This window comes from Talpa europaea (assembly GCF_964194135.1).
Source record: "Talpa europaea genome assembly, chromosome: 3".
Classification (NCBI taxonomy): Eukaryota; Metazoa; Chordata; class Mammalia; order Eulipotyphla; family Talpidae; genus Talpa; species Talpa europaea.
The window spans coordinates 36,698,133-36,718,781 of NC_140069.1; the positions used below are offsets into that span (position 1 = coordinate 36,698,133).

General features: G+C 35.4%; 1 protein-coding gene across 1 annotated transcript in view; it reads left to right on the top strand.

The window, feature by feature from the left end:
* Nucleotides 1-20,649, top strand: part of MMP16 (matrix metallopeptidase 16) — a gene marked incomplete at both ends in the record, with an annotated part of 239,003 nt that overhangs the window by 89,328 nt on the left and 129,026 nt on the right. The gene's annotated exons all lie outside the window — the stretch shown is intronic.

Sequence of the window (20,649 nt, forward strand, 5' to 3'; positions counted from 1 at the left end):
ATTTTCTAATTTAATAGAGTTCATGGCGGGTAGAACACAAATGTGAATACTGAATCTGCTAAGTTGTCCATAAATCTTAAATATCCCCTTTGTACATATGCCAAAAATTTTTATTGTAAGGTATTGGACATAATTTTGATGTGGGAGTACTAAAAGCAAATTTGTCCATAGTATTGACTTCATGTTGTCTTCACCAAAGTGAATTTTCTTTCTTTTGCTGATAGGACATTTCTTTGATCCTCACAGTGCACATAATTATACTTTTAAGAAAGAAATGTCTTGCAACTTCTTTTGAATAAATGTATCTAGAAAACAATTATCAATGATTGATTAGGTACTACTAATTCTCAATAACTTATGAAGTGTGCTTGTTGAAAAATTATTAAGCATAGACATAATCCAAATGTGAGTACTTCTTTAGATCTAACTAGTAATCTATAGGATACAAGGAGACTTGGGAACCATGATAAGTGGCAACATGTAGGGGAAATCAGAATAAGCTAAACATAGCTTGAGAGATTAGTCATTTACTGGATGAGAGACTATTAAAAGTTGGCACTGAAGTACATTATTAGTGAAACTGTATCATGCCTAGTGATGTCTTAGATAATTCGCTTTATAATAATCTGGGTAGAAAAGTTAAGCAGGGATATAGATGAAACAAGATTGAGAATGTATTGGTAATTGTTGAAGTTGGTACAGGCACATGAGGTTTATTTGCCATTCTCTCTACTTCTGTCTTGTTTGAAAATTTGCATAATAAGTAAAAAAATTGAAAAACTGTTTTGACTCCTTTCAAAAGATGAGTGTATCTGCTGCTGAAAAAAATCAACTGAGAATTCAAAACTCTTCTAATTCAAAACAAGGGAATGGCATTATTAAGAATTCTAGTCTACACTTTGGGATGCAAAGCTCTGCATTTGAAGCTACCATGTCTGCTCTAAGATATGCATACTAATCAGAGTCAGATATTAAAATATTCATAATAACCCTGGAATAGTTTGATGTTTTATTTTAATCTAGTGAATCTTATTGTATAGAATATTCCAGTAAATGATTTGTCCCTTAACTCAGTGTCTTTACTATTCAGTGTACCAGAGGCAACTATGAATCTCTAAAATGAATGAGATTCTGATCTCAAAAGTATACTTAAAAAAAATTCTTACAGACATATAAAGTCATACTTTCCTTTTCCTGTGTTATATCATCTTTGGATTCACAACTCTTTTGTATTGTGGTCCACAATCTCATGCAATGTTCCAAGAACAACCTACATACTCAAGCATTTCTCTAATCTCTGCATTTCGACTCATCTGCTAATACTTTCTCCTCTTCTGTACCAACTGTAAGTCACAATCCTGCCTCATGTCCTTGATAATTACTTTTTCTTCTGTCCTGGAAGTTCTTCACTAAGTTAACTGCATCACCTTCCTCCTCTCTTTACTCAAATTGTCTAAGTAGCAAGTAGTGTTTGACTATCCTCTGACTAATTTTCCCTTAATGATCCTCCTTTCTTTTTCTTATGATACTTATCTCTATATAATAGTCCATACATTTAACTTTTTATTGTCATATATATTTGCTTATTATCTTTCTCATCCCACCAGTAAGCGCTGAATGACAGCCAGGATGTTGGTCTCTCTTATGGTAACCTTTATTTTTTTTTTAGGAAATATTTATTTATGCATACAAGAACTGGAGAGTAGGCCAGAGGTGCAGGGGCAGGAGGGTGAGAGGATTCACCAGAGACAGAGTGGGGAGCAGAACAGGCAGACTGACTGAAATACACTGCTGAGGGGAGCAGCAGGTGAGACAAGAGAGGTCTGCTGCACCATGTGGGTAGCATCCCCATGTGGGGATCGAACTCAGGCTGTAGTGGCTGGCAATTTCATGATAGCGTTGCATTGTTAACCCCTGAGCCACCAGGGAGCCCTCTTATGGTAACCTTTAATACCAGACTGTCTTACATATAGCTAGAGTTCCACAAATAATTGATAATTCATTTGATGAATTATCTAGCAACTATGGAATATATACTAAATGTAAATTAGATTGTTTTTAAGACTTTTTGAAATAGAGTAATCATAAACTATTATTGGTCCTTTTTGCATTCTAGTATGTTGATTGAATATCATATTATGAAGTTCAAAGGCAAGGGGACATGATGCAATTTTCAAAGTCTGTTGAGATCAGGAGTCATGGAAGATCAACTGCCTAACAGATGTGTTGCCATAGAGAACTTCAGTGATGGTAATGCAAAGGGCATGGATTTATCCTCTTCTCCTTTCTTCTGTCTCTTGTTCTCTACCACTAGAACTTCCTATTTGTTTGATTCAACTGGCAGTCAAATGGTAGGGAGCCCCAGTGATGCCATCCATAGATGTCAGCCTTCTAGGGAAAGAAAGAGCAGAAAGACAAAACCAACTACAGAAAGACAAATGTATACCAAACAACTTAACAAAGCATTTAAAAAGGGTCGGGGCGGGGGTGGGGGGGGATTGGATTGCTTTGCTGTTTTTCTAAAAGATTTATTTATGCATATAAGTAATGGGGTGCAGGCCAGGGGTAGGGGGTGAGAGGAGAGGACTCACAAGACAGAGTGGGGAGTAGAATAGGCAGATGTACTGCTGACGGAGCAGTGGGTGAGACAGGAGAGGTCTGCTGTGCCATGTGGGTCATCTCCCTGGCCGGGGATTGAACTCATGCTGCAGTGGCTACAGATAGCTTCTTAGTGCTGTGACTTAACCCCTTGTGCCACCAGGGAGGCCCCTGCTTTGCTATTTTGTTAAGATTTCCTACCTGCTCAGTCATGAAATTTATCTCTAATTTATTATCTATGTGCTTCTTTTTAGATTTTAGGATTAGAATGACAGTTAATTCATTGAATATTTGAGTCTAAATGAATTCTTCCTACTTTACTCTTTTTCTTTTTCTCCATGTTTAGATTTATCACTAGATATCATACTGGCAATAGATAGGGAGGTGAATCAAGAGTAGCGATAGCGGATGGTAGGAGGTTATTACCATTTTTCAGTTTAAAATATTTGATATTCAAGTACTGAGAGCTGGAGATGGGTCTGAGATGTATTCACTGTACACAGATGTGTAAACTGCTTGATTAGTTGAGAAATAAATAGTAATGTGTACAAGATAACGTCTAGATTTGAAGTTTGCTTAACTTGATGGTATCATTTACATTGTAACTAACATAAGACTGAGCCATGTTTTGCTTGCACTTAAAGCTAAACAATCATTGTTGAAAGATTTCACTTTTAATTGTGGTGACTGTGAGGTGCCCATGGAGATACCTAGATATAGATATTTAATAGAAGATCACTTCTGGAGCTATGGAGAAAGGACTTATGTGAAGTTACAGAGGAGTCATCAACATTTAGTGTATTGTTTGAAAAAGTTATTGTTGTTTTGAAAAACTGCATGTCAGGTACTTGATAGAATCATAGTTTCAGTAGCTTGTTCCCTTATAGATTAATTGTTTCCAAATTAGAATAGGGAGATCATTTTCATTTATAATATATAATTTTGGGGTTAGGGAACTGGAAAGAAGAAGGTACAGCAAATAAAAGGAGAAACAACCTGATTTCCTCTCCATCTAGATATATATTGTTGATGTTATTATTCTAAGCAAATACTTATTTTTCTAGACTACTTTTCTTAGGTCTGAGTTTAGAAGCTAACACAGAGTCACAGAGTTCCAAAGCTCATGGAGGAAATACCACTTAGTTTAAGGACTATGTAAGGTAAATGGTTTTCAGGCTTTTCTGCCATCCCACCATTAGAATTACCCTGCCTGATGGGCACCTGCAGTTGATACATTGTTGTAAGCTGTGTTACTTACTTCTGTGTGCCTTGGCTCAGTATTGAGGTATTCTCCAAGAGAAGCAGAAGCAGGAGAAGGAACAGGAGAGAGAAGGGGAGTAAGAATGCCTGAGAAGCCCAAGGTGAAGACTTGCCTGGGGCCTGGAGGCCTAATGGCTTCCTGGCTCCCCAGCAGCTCTGCCTGCCGTGTACCTGGTTGCTGCACTACCTGTAAAAGTTCAATAAAAGTCTGAGAAAGCCACTGAGGGGCTCCAAGACTCTTCCTTTACCTGTCTGGTCTGCTTGAATCATAGGAAACCTGCTCAGTGGCCTTCTTGCCCCTACAGACTAGAAAAATATTTAAGTTCCTTCTAAAATGTCACTTTGCTAAAGTATCAGATAGGTAATCATGTGTCTGTCTTTGGTTTGAATTTTAGAAAATTCAGATGAGTCAGGTGTATGTATCCATACAGGATTTTAGGATACACATAACCTATATTAATTGGCTTTATGTTATTATTTATTTTTTTCTCCTTAAATGCCAATATTCTCTCTCTTTATCCTCTTGAATATATTTCTGTGAGCACGTTAATAATAAATGAGGTATAATCTTTTTTAAATGAAATTGTGTAACTGTTTCACTCGAAGTTTTTCTCATTCTCAAACAGCTTGGCATCATGATTACCCCATCTCAAATTTTTATTAGTAGTATTTATCAAGTTAAAATAACATGTTAATTAAACACAAATGAGTAAAATATAAGAGATATTGTTGAAGATCTTAACACTTTATGTATGTGGCCTAATGACATTGCTACAGAAAAAACCCATCATGTTTAATAAGTATAAGCACAGTCTCTGAAAGCTATTTAAAGTTCATTGTTTAAGCAATTTTTGAAAATGTCATGGAAATCATGCTATATCCATAATCGCTTTTAATCAGAACTTGCCTATAAATTGTCATCTTTTACTAGATCTTTTAAAGTACATAATGGAGTCTCCAGTCTCAACCCTCTACTCACAAATTCCACTCATAAAACGTTAACATTTTTAATGATTTCTTGTGTAAACATATGGAAGTTTTCTATGCATATGCAAGCATAATATGTGGGTCCGTATTTGTATGTTTTTTCACTTACCTACAGTTTGCATATATGGGCCCATTTCTTTTTTTCTTTATGAGTATTCAATATTGAATTATAATCATTTTTTAATTCATTCCATATTCACTGAGTGCCTACTTCATGTCAGAAGCTGTTCTATAGTCAGTTTAACAAGACACACACAGTCCCTTCCTTCATAAAGGCTAGAGTCAAAAAGGTGTGAGACAAATAAGTTAATAAAATGAGTATCTATTTTTGAAATGACCTCAGAAGAATCAAATAGGCTATAAGAATTTAAAATAATAGTAAATGTCTATTTATCCAGTGTGATTTAGAAAGGTTTGTGATTTGATCTGAGAATCTAAAATATTGATAGGAAGCAAACAGACCCCAAGAGAGGGTGAAGGTCTCTTTTTTCACACTGTTATATAATAGTCCACTGAAATGTACCACCTTTTATTTATCCACTCCATTCTCTATTTAAAAGGATTTTTTTTCTATAGAAAAATACTGGTATAAATATCTGTACATAAGCAAGTCTACTGGTGCACATGTTCAACAATTTCTGTACAGAATATACCCACAAATAAATTTGCAGTGTCATAGGGTATTTACATCTACTTTAACACATTCCAAATTGTTTCCCAACATATTGCATAAATTTAAATTCCCATCAGCAGTGTGGAAAAGGACTTGTTTCTCTACAGCTTTACCAATACTTCATAATGCTAAGTTTTGGTTTTTTTTTTTTTTTCTTGAATCTCTCCGTCTTGATGAATGTGACATAAAATAATACTCTCTGAACTTCTCTAACCCTCACCTCTGCATCCTGTTTATATTGTCCAGAAGAGTATGATAACAATATAGCTCACCTGCTGTGTTCCATAGAGAAGTCGATTAGTCACGAGGGAAATGCAGAATCAAATGGCATGTATAAGTAATGCTCAGTCATGAATTTGTAGAGTGGAGAAAAGGGAGCATTTCGTATAGATAAAGCAGATGTGGTTGGGGACAGAAGGAAAAGTGGAAGGGGCTATACAGCTAATATTGGAAAGATATACAACTAATATTGATGGCTAATATTAATGACTAGCTCCAAACTTCGAGCTAGTCTTTTAATATGTTATTGTGTTAACATAAAAAGACAGGACAGGAGCCTGAGATGAATCCAGCAAGAAGAAAATAGTTAATGGCATAGAGTAGATACAATGCAAAGGACCTATACCGCCCAGGGGGAGAGCCCAAAGAGACTCATAAGATAGTCATCATAATAGCACATTGTTGCAGAGGAACAGGATTTTTTGTTGTTTCATTTTGTGTTTTCTTCTTAATGGGTATAGAGATCATAGATAGTTTTATCAAGAAATGTAACAGATCTAGAACCTAAAATTACCATGTATTTTTCTATACTTTGGAAAAATGAATGTTGTATAAATAATTGTATCTTGCAAAACTGTATATTCTTTATTGACTGTTGTTGAATTGTGTTCTGTACACTTTGCTAAGCACTCCTATAGGAATGTTTTTATTGAATCTTGATCACTACCCTAGGAGATAGCACCACCATTATCTAAATTTCATAGTGTCTACACTAAGCTTTACAAAGGTCATGTGTTGCTCAAGATTGAACTTTTAGGTGTCTGATCCAGGCTCTGAACCTGTGTCCCCCATATCTGCCACATAGCATTACCTTTCACAGAATGAATTGCTAAGTGCCCAATGAGCTGCCTGCACAATAAATTCTATGAGATGTTATTGGAATAAATAATGAAATATAAGGACTGTAAGGAAAATTAAGACTTGGTAGCCCAAATCACAGTGGTAGATGCAGGACACTAGTGATACAGGTTTGAATATAAGTGGAGCTTGAGAAACAAATTCTGGCGCCCATAAATAGAACAGTTTGGGTCATGTCACGGAAGTATGTAAGTTTTTAGACAGAGCTGAGTTTGTGAAAGTAGGTATGTATGAACTTTTGGAGTTTATTAAACACAAGGATAAAGCATTTAAAATTAGCTCAGGAAATAAACCATAGCAATCATAGCCTTGAGCAGGAAAGTTTAAAAAAAGAAATGTTATTTTAGGGTAATTTTTTTCAGTACTAAGTAGGATAGATCAAAATAGGAAAAAAAATGAAAGAATCATGAATCCAAGCAAATGAATTAAGAAAGTGTTATAATATTCAAGTACAAGTAAAGGAGAATCTGGCCTCAGGACGTGATCTTACAGATGACAGGGAACAGAGGAGTCCTTTTATTAATTTAAGTGATTCAGTTGTTTAAAATGCTCTTTAAGTTGTGTTTAAGCTCTATTACCATCATTCCAAAACTCTTCCCTGTGACATTTAGGAATCCTATAGGGCCCATGCAAGCGTCTATCAGATAATAAACTCCGTGATTCATAATGCTTTGCTGTTTCTTTGTATGCTAGTGCTTAGCATTCTGCCCCACAAAACAATATACACCGAGGTTAAGTAGTGTAGCAATAGTAGTAGTAGTAGTACCTGTCACATACTTTGTACCTTACAAAATCAAGTCTATTTCTAAAATGTGTCGTGGATATATTGATTTATACTTCTTTCCAGCGATTAATAGAAATGCATTTATTTCCTAACTGCTCCACTCTGCTTATATTCCCTCCAAATCTTTATCCACACGGACATATTTCTAACCAGAGTCTGAATATAGCACTTAAACCCTTCTATACTGTCCTATTGAATTTACACATACAACATCCTACAGGTTGTTGCATGATCTGCCCATATAACTCTTTCCTATACTCCATCTTGACTGAAGTGATTTTCTTTCAGTTCCTTGAAAAATCAAAATTCTTTCATGCTATTCTAGTTATTTATTACTATAAAAATTCTTTTTGCAAATGGAGGGGGTTAAAACAACACTATTTATTTGGCCCAGAAATCTGTAATTTGGGTAAGACTCAGCAAGGACCACTTTTCTTGGTGACTCCTACTCATGGGCTGGTAGCTGCAATTATCTGAAAACCAGCCATTAACTCGACTGACAATTGATCCTGTCTATGGGACTAGAGCTTTAGATGAGACTATAAGGCCTCATTATCCAGGAGCTGGGGCTCCCTGGGTGAGTCTCTCAATAGGCAGAGAGCCAGGCAGAAGCTGTGTCACCTTTTTTCAAAGATAACCTTAAAAGTTGGGCAGCATGATTTCCATCTTATTGTCTTAATCAAAAGCAAATAACTAAAAATACAGGTAATCTGTATTTGAGAAAAGTTCATAATGTCATAAAGCATTTAATCTTTTAATTGCTTAAGTATAATCAATGTTAAACTCTTTCAAACTTCATATTAAGCCATTTCCCTTAAGAAACAAATTTCACAATTCCAAGAACAATAGACCCTCTGGGACAAGAGATGCTGTCAAGATTTTGAAGCACAAGGTAGTCCCTGGAGAGAGAAAGTTGATCCTTGAGAGCAACCAGGACTTGAGGTTGGAGTATGTGTTTTTATTGTCTTTAAGTATTCTTCCAGTATTCACTCTCTTTTGGAGTTATAGGAGAATATAATCTCATTAACTCTCTTCCCCTTCATCAAAATAAACTTCAAAGTTTAGTGCTCCCAAAATTTCAATGTACTAGTGGATTGATAACATCAGGCCCCTTTTCTTACCATTTGGTAGAAGTCAGAAAGAGATGTGAGATCACCTTCTCCTTCCCTTCAGAGGGCTATGCATTTTCAAGGAAAGAGAAGGCTTGCTTTTACAGAATTACAGCCTCTTCAGAGTTGCTTACTCTTTTTTTTTTTTTTATAGAGGCATGCTTTTATTTATTTATTTATTTGTTTGTTTTGTTTATACATGCACTGGGTACAGTCAGAAGCACGGGAGGGTGGGAGAATTCACCAGAGCCAGAGCGGGGAGCAGAGCAGGCAGAAGGAGCGAAGTACACTGCTGAGGGGAGCAGCGGGCGGCAGGAGAGGTCTGCGCGCCATGTGGGATCCTCCTCCGGTGGCCGGGAAGCAGCCGGGGATCGAACCGGCGCCACAGAGGCCGCGGGCAGCTTCGCAACCCAGTGCTCAACCGCTGCGCCACCGGGGAGGCCCCAGAGTTGCTTACTCTTCCTTGATCTTTGGTAACTGATGGCACATGGATTCTGTTGGATAGATAAGTTGCATATAACATGCTTATCATTTGTTTTCTGTTTGTGTTTTATTTTTTTCCCCTGCAAAATGGCTTAGCTACTCACTGATGAGATTCAGCTGTGTGAGAGAAGACAGCTGATTTCTGACCTGGAATGGCCTGTGTAGTAACCCTTTATATTACATAATAAAGGTGAGGTGCACAAGAATTCACTCTTCCTGGCTTTCTGGCTCTGTTAAGAATAGTTGTTAAGATCAAGAACCGAGATGTGTATCACTGGCAAAATATCATTTGTATATTTCAATTGTGGTATCAACTGGAGGCATTAATAAGAGGTCTCCACTTAGCAAGCCCTTGTAATTCTAGGACTCAAGCTCAGAAAATGTAGAGAAATTGTTTTAGGTATTGTACTTATCATGTTAAATAAGCTATATAAAGATCTAAAAAAACACATAAATAGAACCATGATGCAGTGATAAAAGCAGCAAAGAGCTTGAATAAGATGCTACGTTTGTGGCAGTGGTAAAACTGAGTTTGAGAAGGTCTCTAAAGAAGTCTAATTTAAAATAAATTCTAAAGAATAAGGAGAAAAGTATTTTTGCAGTTCATACATGGGAAAATTAATGCAACACCCCAAGGGAGGAAAGAATATAGCTTGTTTCAGGAACAGAACGAAAGCCCAAGATATCCCTGGAATATCAAGAAAGGTACCATGAAAAGAAATCAGAGTTAACAAAGACTACGGCCTCCCCGGTTCAATCCCCTGCGGCCGGCAAGGGTCCCACATGGCTTGCAGACCTCTCCTGCCGCCCGCTGCTCCCCTCAGCAGTGTATTTTGTCAGTCAGCCTGTTCTGTTACCCGCTCTGGCTCTGGTGAATCCTCTCACCCTCCCGCACTTCTGACTGTACCCAGTGCTTGTATAAATAAATAAATCAATCTTTAAAAAAAAAAAAAAAAACTGTTATACATCGACTCGTAGGTCACCATGAGAAGTTTGGATTTTATATTAAGTCAGTGGGAAACTGGTGAAGTTGTATAATCAAATAAATGATATAACTTGATGTACATTTAAAAATGACAGCTCACACCACTTCATACCCACTAGAATCACTATTAAACAAAATGAAGGCAAACAGGAAATAGCCAGGTGTTGGCAAAGGTGTGGAGAAATTGGTCCCCTTGTGCATTAATGGTGGAAATGTAAAATGTTGAAAACACTATAAAAAACACAGCATGTTACTTCCTTAAAAAATTATACAATTCCCATATAAATCAACAGTTCTACTTCTAGATATATTCCCCAAAGTACGAAAAGCAGGGATTTGAGCCAATACTTGTAGTCCAATGTTTATAAAAGCATTTTTAACAATATTCAAAACATGGAAGCCACAGTGTTTATTGATGGATCAGTGGATAAAAAAACAAGTAGTGTAAATGTTGATTGGAATATTATCCAGACTCAAAAATATAGATGCTACATGTGGATGAACCTTGAAACATCCTAAATGAAATAAGTCAGTCACAAAAGGACACATATTGTATGATTCATTCCACTTAAATGAGGTACCTTGAGTAGTCAAATTCATAGATACATAAAAGTAGAATAGTGATTGACTTACCTGTTTAATGGCTGTAGAATTTCAATTTGGAATGGAGGAAAATGTTATGGAGATGGATAGTGGTGATGGATACATAATAAGGTGAATGTACTTAGTGCCATTATTAAAATGGTAAGTAAATATTAGGTTATGTATATTTTACCACCAAAAAAAAAAGTTCACTCTAATTAGAGAATTTTATAATTTCTGAGGAAAATAATGATGAAATGAACAAATGGGTGATGGAAATTAGAGTTTCTACTTTAGGTAAAATTGAAGTTATGATATGATTAATGAAATGAATATAAATGGTGAGGAAAAAGGTGATTTAAGGATGATTCCAATATTTTTGGTTTAAACACCAATGCAATAACAGAGTATGGGCATTATGGTGAGGTCAGGGTTAGATGGTTAAATTGTTATGTTATTAACACATAAATGGTATTCAAGGAATTATTTTTATTTTTATTTATTTATTTATTTATTTATTTTTTAATAGAGGCATGTTTTATTTATTTATTTTGTTTGTTTGTTTGTTTTGTTTATACATGCACTGGGTACAGTCAGAAGCGCGGGAGGGTGAGAGAATTCACCAGAGCCAGAGCGGGGAGCAGAGCAGGCAGAAGGACCGAAGTACACTGCTGAGGGGAGCAGTGGGCGGCAGGAGGGGTCTGCGCGCCATGTGGGATCCTCCGCCGGTGGCCGGGGAGCAGCCGGGGAGCAGCCGGGGATCGAACCGGCGCCACAGAGGCCGCGGGCAGCTTCGCAACCCAGCGCTCAACCGCTGCGCCACCGGGGAGGCCCCCTCAAGGAATTATTTTTAAAGGAGATAACAAGGAAATTATAGATACAGTTGACTGACAAATATCAAGGCTACACAAGAAAATGCTGTCAAAGAATTAATGAAATATGAAGGAAGGATACTTCTGGCAAAGAGGGTTTCAGTAGTATTTAAAGCTGTGAAATAAAAATGACCATAAATAAAAATATTCTAGCATGGAAATAAGAATATTAATTCAGCTAGGTAAATGGGACTGTACAAGGTTGTTTTGCATTGGCAATTAGAGAAGCCAATTATACCCAGAACATATGCAACCACAGATCGTTGTCCTTTCGTGTTGCAAAATGGGATGTTTTGTTTGCATAAGAACTGATTTCTCTCAGTTATTATAGATATGTTTTCAGACACTCTGCTTCTCATTTTGAAGCATGAGTAGGTCTCCTAGGACTTCCCAGGATACAATCAGGCAGCTGGGTGTCTTTCCTGTGAGGAGGAAGCCTAGAATAAGACATAGCCAAGCCTGAGTGACAGTCACACTTCTATATGAATTCTGATTACTCCTCATAATGGTGTGTCCTTGGACAAGTTAATCTTTCTGGGGTTTTATGCTGTCATTCATAAAACAGGGATTATAACGCTTAAGTCACAGTCTTATTGGAAGTGTTAAAAACAATGCTTGTGAATTGCCTGCTACATAGTGGACATTACCGTAATGGTAGCAGTTGCTGTCTTATAAAGGTCTGTTGAGGGTGACACTGAAATTTCAGTGTAACCAAAGAATAAATTCCATGGAGCAAGTAACAAGGTAGTTAGTTTGAGACCCAAATAGTTTGAGATCAAATCATGAATGACTTGGAAGTCATTCTAAGACATTTTCATTATAGCTATTGAGAATTTTCAATAGTTCTTGACAGAAAAGAAGAGCTTGGGAATTGTCACAGTAAGAGTATAGTATATAGATATCAATAAACTGTCTTCTCATCCTTAGGGAGAGTAAGTATGTCGCATTGGAAAGAATTTCAGACAGTACTTTATTTTAAATAAAAAGAGTAGTTTCTAGCAAATCAATAATCTCCCCACTTTTAATTGCATACCTCCATCAACTAATTTTTTATCATTGTGAATATACTCAAAAGAAATAAGTTGAGCTAAGGATCATATAAAATTTAAAAAACGTTTTGTGCTTTATTTACTGTATATTGTTTTGCTCTTACTAGTATTAATATTAATCATTTTCTTATCTTTAAGAGTTCTGTAACAGATTTTCCTTCATTATTTTCAAAAAGTTGATTTAACACTTTGAAATCCAATTTTAAGATCAGGTTATTTCTAATCTTCATCTTAGAAATTGCCATGTACAAAAAGGACACATCATGAGAGTGTATAAATGCAAATGGAAAAAAAAGTTGCATTAAACAGCTACAAGTACAAGAATTATTTTATAACCCTAACCATCAATTATGTAAAATATTTGGTAAAATTCAGATGGTAAATTTCCATCTTCCCTGATGTCTATCAGTTGCTCTCAAACCCAGTTAGAAGGTGTTGCATTTTCATATTTTTAACAAATGGCCTTCAAATCCACTGAACATATTCTTTTGGCAGGTTATTTTACAGGTGGAAAATTCTGTTGCTGGAATGTTAAAGTAGGAAATTCTGAGAGAGTTTTAATAGGTGATGTATTTATATCTTTTTGACTATAAAGTCATGTGATAATGGAAACATTATATAGCATGCCTTCCTTTCAAAAGCAGTTTCTTTTTCTGCATTGCTAAAACATCACTTTTATCTCTATGGGATAGATTAAATGTTCTTTTTTTCATACTCCCACAATAGCAATTGAGTAGCAGCCTATTTGCAGTTACTTGTCTTTACAGAAAAGGACATCATTTCTTGTCCTTTTGTAAAGAAAAAGTATAACATTATTTAAGTTTGACAGTTCTTTTCAGTACATTGTCAAGAGATAACCAGGAAACATCTATAAGGCACAACATATTTTCTGGTTATTCACCATCATATCACAAAATATTATAAGATTTCTACTTTTTAAGATGATATAATCTCAAAATCCATTTAATCTGTCACAGAAAAATAGTAGTACGTTGTAGTGTGCTGGAATGAAACTAACTTTTGAAGGTGACACTGTAAACCCTTCAGCTGTGGAGCTCAAGCTCCTCCCTCAGGGCAGCAGGTAGCACATAGCTGAAGACTGAAATCTGTCCAAGTGAGAGCTCCTGGATCAGTACATTAAATAAACACAAAGATTATTTCCTCTTATCTTATATATAGCTGTGTTCAGGCACAAATGTGTGAGTGTGCACACTGTATAAAACATTCTGGCATTTTGTGTCTTCATCACAATGGATCATTTTGCACCCCTTCTTTGAAGACCCTCATTAAGATTAATTTCCTCATGATACTGTGTTGGTGAGACTAAATCAGTCCCTAAAATATAAAATGAGTTGACTCTGTCATCTATATGATTCAAGCTCAAGGACTTGCCTTTTAGAAAAATTCACAGAGTGCTTTAACGAGGATTTCACTAGACCCATGTAAACAGGGATAGGTGTTAGGAGGATTTTACTGTTTATGTTTGTGAGGTGATTGTTATATAAAGTAGATCATGTAAATGAGTACTATAGTTACTTTTTGGTAACTGTTTCTACATGTCTAAGATACATGGGAGTAGTAAGATCACATTACATGCACTATTATTGTTATTGTTAGTTTGTGTTTCAGGGTTTTTGTTTGTTTTTGACTTGTCTTGTCACTTGTTACTCACTGAGTGAGTGTGTGTGTGTGTGTGTGTGTGTAGGAACACTATAGATTCATCTTTATTTTTATTTTTTTAAAGATTTATTTATTTATGCATATAAGAACTGGGGTACAGGCCATTGGTGTGGAGGGTGAGAGGATTCACCAGAGACAGAGTGGGGAACAGAACAGGCAGATTGACTGAAATACACTGCTGAGGGGAGCAGCGGGCAAGTCAGGAGAGGTCTGCTGTGCCATGTGGGTAGCCCCTGGCCGGGGATCAAACTGGTGCTGCAGTGGCTGTGGATGGCTTCATAGGTTGGGTCTTAACCCCTTCTGCCACCAGGGAGTCCACTAAATTCATCTTTAATAATTAAAAAATTTTTCATAGGAAAACAGTAGATTGATAAGCAGACAGCATATTGCAGACCTCTAATTTCACAGCAGAATGACTAACATATGATGGGCTCCCAATTAAGGGCTACTGGTTGTGTTTGTTTGCTTGCTTGCTTATTTCTTTAATCACAGCAGCACAACCATTGTTGTTAGAAGGGGTTTACTCCCAAAGCTGCTGAGTACAGAGTAAAATTCATTCTTATGCCGAATGGAGAATACTCTCCCTAGCTTTTATATGCTAAGGTTTTAGTTTCTAACATAAAATAGACAATGCAATGCTAAGATGAAAAATATGGCCATCATGGTCATTATAATTGTTGCTAGTTACTCAGCTGTTTTCCACCTCCTTGTCCAAATGACTGTTGTCGCTTGATCCCTAACTTGGCCAGGGGAGTAACAATCAATTCTTCCACTGTCTCATTTCCATTTAAGAAGCCAGTTAATGGACAGTAAGGTTCTAAATGAGGTAAATTCTGTATTTTCAATTTCACCCCTGATTCATTCATGGTGGGGATAGGATAGTGATTTAGAGCCCATTTAGAACTTTGAATGAACAGAAAGGCTAATTTCTGCCTCGTTAACTTATCTTATGAATTTTAAACTTGACCAATTCTGAATGACTACTCCCACATCAGTTTAATTTTTTGGTTAATAGGTAGTTATAATTCATATTTATAGCTGCTTTCAGACTAGAAAATTTAGGTCCTAAATTCTGCCATATTTTATTATCAGTGAATATATGCTTTTTCAGGGGAAAGTGTGTTTAAGAATTTGCTAACTTTGCTAATGATACCACAAAGTAGAAGTGGTCATTGTTTACTTGTTAATTTTAGTTAATAACAGAATGTAACAACTATGTTTAGAAATCTTATACTGAAAAGTGGAAAATAACTTTATAATATTGGTAATTTAACTATTACAAATGTTTTCTTTCAGTTGCATTTTATTAAGAAAGACAGTTATATTAGAATATTATGTTAACTATTTCGATTTAAGTCTATTTGTTAGCAAATAAGTGCAAATTTATTATGGTATCAGTAGTTTTAAAAAATCATGTCCTCCCCCCAAAATTAAAATATATAATTATGTAAATGGGAGTAAATGTTAATAAGTGCTGTAAAATATATTTATCACCTCTGACCTATTACTTCCTTCTCTACTGAGTACTATAATTTGGATCTCGTTATCACCTGTACAGAATTTTCATTTGGCCACAGTACACATAATTTGGAAATGAACTTATACCTGAAATAACTGGCTCAGTCACAAAAAACATGGTGTGGCAAAGTGATTTTTCAGGTTCAATAAAATTGCAAACCCTAATTCTCTCTTCTTCCCATCCAACCATTTCTAAACCCCTGCCCTAATGAACCATTAGATTGATCATTGAAATTTGGTGGCAAGGGGAGTGGATGTTTGAGCATCTTTTCAGCAGATTCTCTCTATGTATTGGGTCCTGTTAATGAGTAAGGTTTAATAAAGTTTTTGCATTTGTGATTCATCTGAGTAAATAAACAGTAGCATCTTAATTTTATATTGAACCATTGATAAGGTTATTAGCTTCACCCACTGGAGGAAATTTTATTTCTAAATTTTAGTACCAGCCTGAAAGACTATATATAGTCATGTATTCATACATTCATTCTTAAGTTCTGCTTCTTTTTACTGTTGGTTATGAGAACTACTAATATTCCTTGTTGTGGTGACTGGTAACCATATTTGAGGATACTACCCTGAAATTAGAGGTGGATAAATGAGTTAAATTTTCAGAATATGATTACATGAATATTTGTGACATTCTTTTATAATGAATTTACTAAAATTTAGTTGGCCAAATTTTACATCCTCTATATACTCCATCTGCTACATCCTCTACACACTCCATCTAGTAAAAGCAACATGTATTGGCACAGAATTTAATATTTAACTGTTAAACTTGTCTTCTTGCTCTGCAGAGAATAATATTCTTCTGATTATTCTTTCATTTGTATAATCACTAAGTGCAAGATTGGTTTACTTTATGAAAGAACAAGATATATGAAAGTGTTAGTAACTCACTGAAAGGGAGTGTAATTCAAGGTTAGATTGTGTTACTCGATTGAAGGTTTATTGTTGGTTGTTCTAGTCTGTTGTAAAAGTACTTGCATTTTGCCTCAAAGAAACTTATTTGTCTAAATATTTCTTCAGTGGTCACCAATACATGTCCTTCCAGTAAACAAAATCCGACAAGGCAAGGAAAACAAAACAAAAACCAATTTGCCAAATTTTTTCATACTTCCCGTTTTCTCAAGAATTGGGCAATTTTCAAGCAGTAGTTTGTATACCCACAGTGGTTTGTGTGTCTGCTGTAGTTTCTTTCCTCGCAACTGACCAATTATCTCACCAGTTTTTTTTTTCCTACCTCATTTCAAGGACAAATATTTACTTGAGCAAGAGCAATTTCAAGTACTCAGAGCAATCAGTAAGCAAATAATAATAATATGACTTACTGAGCAAGCGTAATGCTGGTAGCTTTTTATATTCTTGATCCTCACATCAAACTCCACAAATTCAATCTCATTTCCGCCCAGTGCACACATGAGAAAATTATTTCCTACCTATTCATTTTGCGCATTTGAGAATATTGAAAAAATACCAAGTGACAAATAATCTCAGAAAGCAAATTTAGTATGTCTAGTCATCTAGAAGAAGCAATATTTTCTTTAAAATGTTGACAATGGGAATTTATTTTAATTAACAATGTAAGAAAATAGATGTCTATGGTATAGTCTTCCAGGAGTAAGGGGTACCTTTAAATATTGCGTTGTAGCTTAAATTTAATTTTTTTCCAAATAAGATGCCATACAAGATTGCAAGTTAGTGGGAAAAAATGACAAAAATTTCTCTCTGCATCATTTCTATTATATCTAAAATCTCCAAACTTCGTACAGTACACTACTGCAAAATAATAAAGTGATAAGGTTTCCTACCTTGCTCTATTTGTAAAACAAAAGATTTTTATATATAGAAATGGAATAAGGTTACTTATTCTAGAGTCTCCTATACTTCTATGTTGATTATGGATCAGTGTTTGTACCTGATCTTCACTGTTTTATAGCTGATCTTCATTCATTGGTAACTTCAGAGTCAGTGTTCATAAAACATGATAGATTTTGGCCACATTACTTTTCTACCGCCAACACTGAGTTTACAGTCCAACTTGTCTTTTACATCACATTTTTTTGTTTGTTTTTTAAAGATTTATTTATTTATGCATACAGGAAATGGGGTGTAGGTCAGAGGTGTGGGGGAGAGGGTGAGAGGAGTCACCAGAGACAGAGTGAGGAGCAGAACAGGCAGATCTACTGAGACACACTGCTGAGGGGAGCAGCGGGCGAGACAGGAGAGTTCTGCGCACCATGTGGGTCAGCTCTGTTTACCAAATTAATCTCCTGCAAGGATCACTAGCCTCTTCTTTTTCAGGGCTACTTGGTACAGATCTTTTTCTCTAACATATAGAAATTATCAGACTCTCAGGATTCTTGGCCTCAGCAGTTTAAAGGAAGTATTATTAAAAAGAAAAATCTCAAGAGAATACACCTTCGATGATTAAAAGATCATTAAAGTATTATTATCTACTGTTTCCATATTGAATAGTACATATGTAAAGAAGTACTGTGGATCAAATTAATACTTTAATTAAAATAATAAAGCACGTAGTTATAACTACGTGCTTTTTCCATTGACCTAGAGTAAAGTCATCTCTGGCAGTTTTTGCTTCAATAAAAAATGTTAATTGAGGGCTTGCTGGTTTCATACTGTAATGTGACACCAATATTGTCATGCTTGATTTTCTACTTTTTATGGAAAAAATGCATTGCAAGTTTCAGTTTGAGAATTATACCTGGCCAAGTTTTGATGATGTCAAAGAAGATTTAGTATTTGACAAACATGAATGGCATTAGAATTTTCATCAAGGTGACCCACAATCTTAATGATGTTGATTTGGTACCTTAGAAACAAACTTTGACTATAAAACAGTAGATCACAGAACTTGCCTTATATTTTACATTTAAAGAGAATTATTCACTTCTCAATCATTTAGAAAAACTTTGCATGATAAATGTCATAATATAAAAGAAAATGAAGAAAAATCACAATTTATTTTTATATCATTCTAGCTCATGTGTTTAAAAAGCTAAGGCGTAAATCAATATGTATTTTTAAAACATTCTATTTTTTCATTATGCACTTAAAATTTATATATTTTATGGTCTGTCTATTTGTTTATAAATCATAGGGTTTATTATTAACGGTTTTCTCTTTGCAGCCCTCAAACGTGATTACCTGTAGCTTAGCACCCATGAGTAACCTAGCAACAACTCAGCTCCACTAGCAAGTACGAAATGAATGCAAACGAAGTGTTATGGAAGAAAGAATTCAATTTCAAAATATTAGTGCATGTATACTACTGAAAGTCAAGATGAAATCTTCTCATTTGGGGAAAATAGCATGACAATAGATATTGAATTTCCCAGTAAATAATATATTGCCAGTGAAATCCTGTCTTCTTCATTCAGAAAAAAATGGAATCTATTTCAGACTGCACCACAGTTGACTAGGTCACTGAAAATATGTCTTCCTTGGCAGGCTATTCATTACACATTAGATGAGAAGAGGTGGTGGCATGTTTTCTCTATATGGCAGATGAGTTTACTAGATTGAGTTTCAACAGTAAACCTTTCTGACAGTGATGCATTGCTAATCTCCTAAATAGTTTTTAGGATACATGTTTTATTTTATTTGCAAGGGGTTGTGCCTATAGTACTGCACGTTGAGGTAGCAGGGTCAATTTCTTGGAAATATTCCACTTGGAATACAGAATATTCCACTTGGTATTTTACATGTTAAAACTGTGATATTTTTAATATGATTTCTTCTGGTGAAATTTTACTTCCATATTTGCTGTTTATCTTTACAGTGAAATCAACTCTTGTGTTTTAGATATACATTCATAAAGTGTATCACATGTAGGAGAAAAATTGCAACTTCGTAGGATCATCATTTATAGATGAATAGACTCGGTAGGGAGGGAAACCCATTCTGGTGAATACCTTCCATTAAATAGCACAGCTTCTATTCCATGCCAGAAGCAGAAATACTTGGCCCTATTCAATTTGACAGGTAGTTCACTGCACTTAAGAAAATCTTAGAGCCCAATGGAAGATTGAGGTAAGGAACAGAAGGATATGAACCAAACATGATTGTGCATTTAAAATGAATGCAATGAATTATATAACTAGAAAGCATCTGTTCTCTGGCAAAGACTTTTTCCACAAATATCCTCAGTTTAAGGTTCCTTTTGAAAATCTAATCTTAAATAACTGAATTGTTGCTATAATCACAACTGGAATGTGAGCTCAACTCCGACATCTTTCTCCCGCTGTGCTCTCAGCCCTCTCTTTTCAGGGGAATAGGAGAATAAATACCATCAGATCATAAAGAGATGACCAGATACTTAAAAAGATAGTCTGATTTCATCTATATTTGTAAAGTTTGGTCATGCGCATGATTTGGATTGAAGTGAATCACCTTGACTAAATGAGAAAATATTCTTTATATGAGAAACAGTCACCTGCCCTTGAAGACATCTAGCTACAATTGAATAGACTGGTTGCATGGAATTTATACCCAAAATATTATGACAGAATATTGGTTTATTAGTGAATGCGTACCCAAATGTCGTGACAGGATGGCATGATCTATCTGTGTAATGATACTATTCATCACAGTTGTAGTCACTGGTAATTGTTTAGGAAAATGGCATTTTGAATGATGTCTATCACATTAACTTCTCTTTCCAACACAGATGTCTCGATGGGGTCATACTGTTGAAAAAGTACCCTCCTTCATTTTGAGAGACTGAGTTCCTACAGAACAGAGATGATCTTATTTATTTTATCCAGTATTTACTATAGTACCTGATAAACTATAAACTTGCAAAAAACAATAATCTTTTTCTTTTCAATTAGCATATGAGGTATATTATAAGACCTATAACAACCACTGGAATTATATCAAACTAAACTACAAAATGTATGTTAAAAAGAG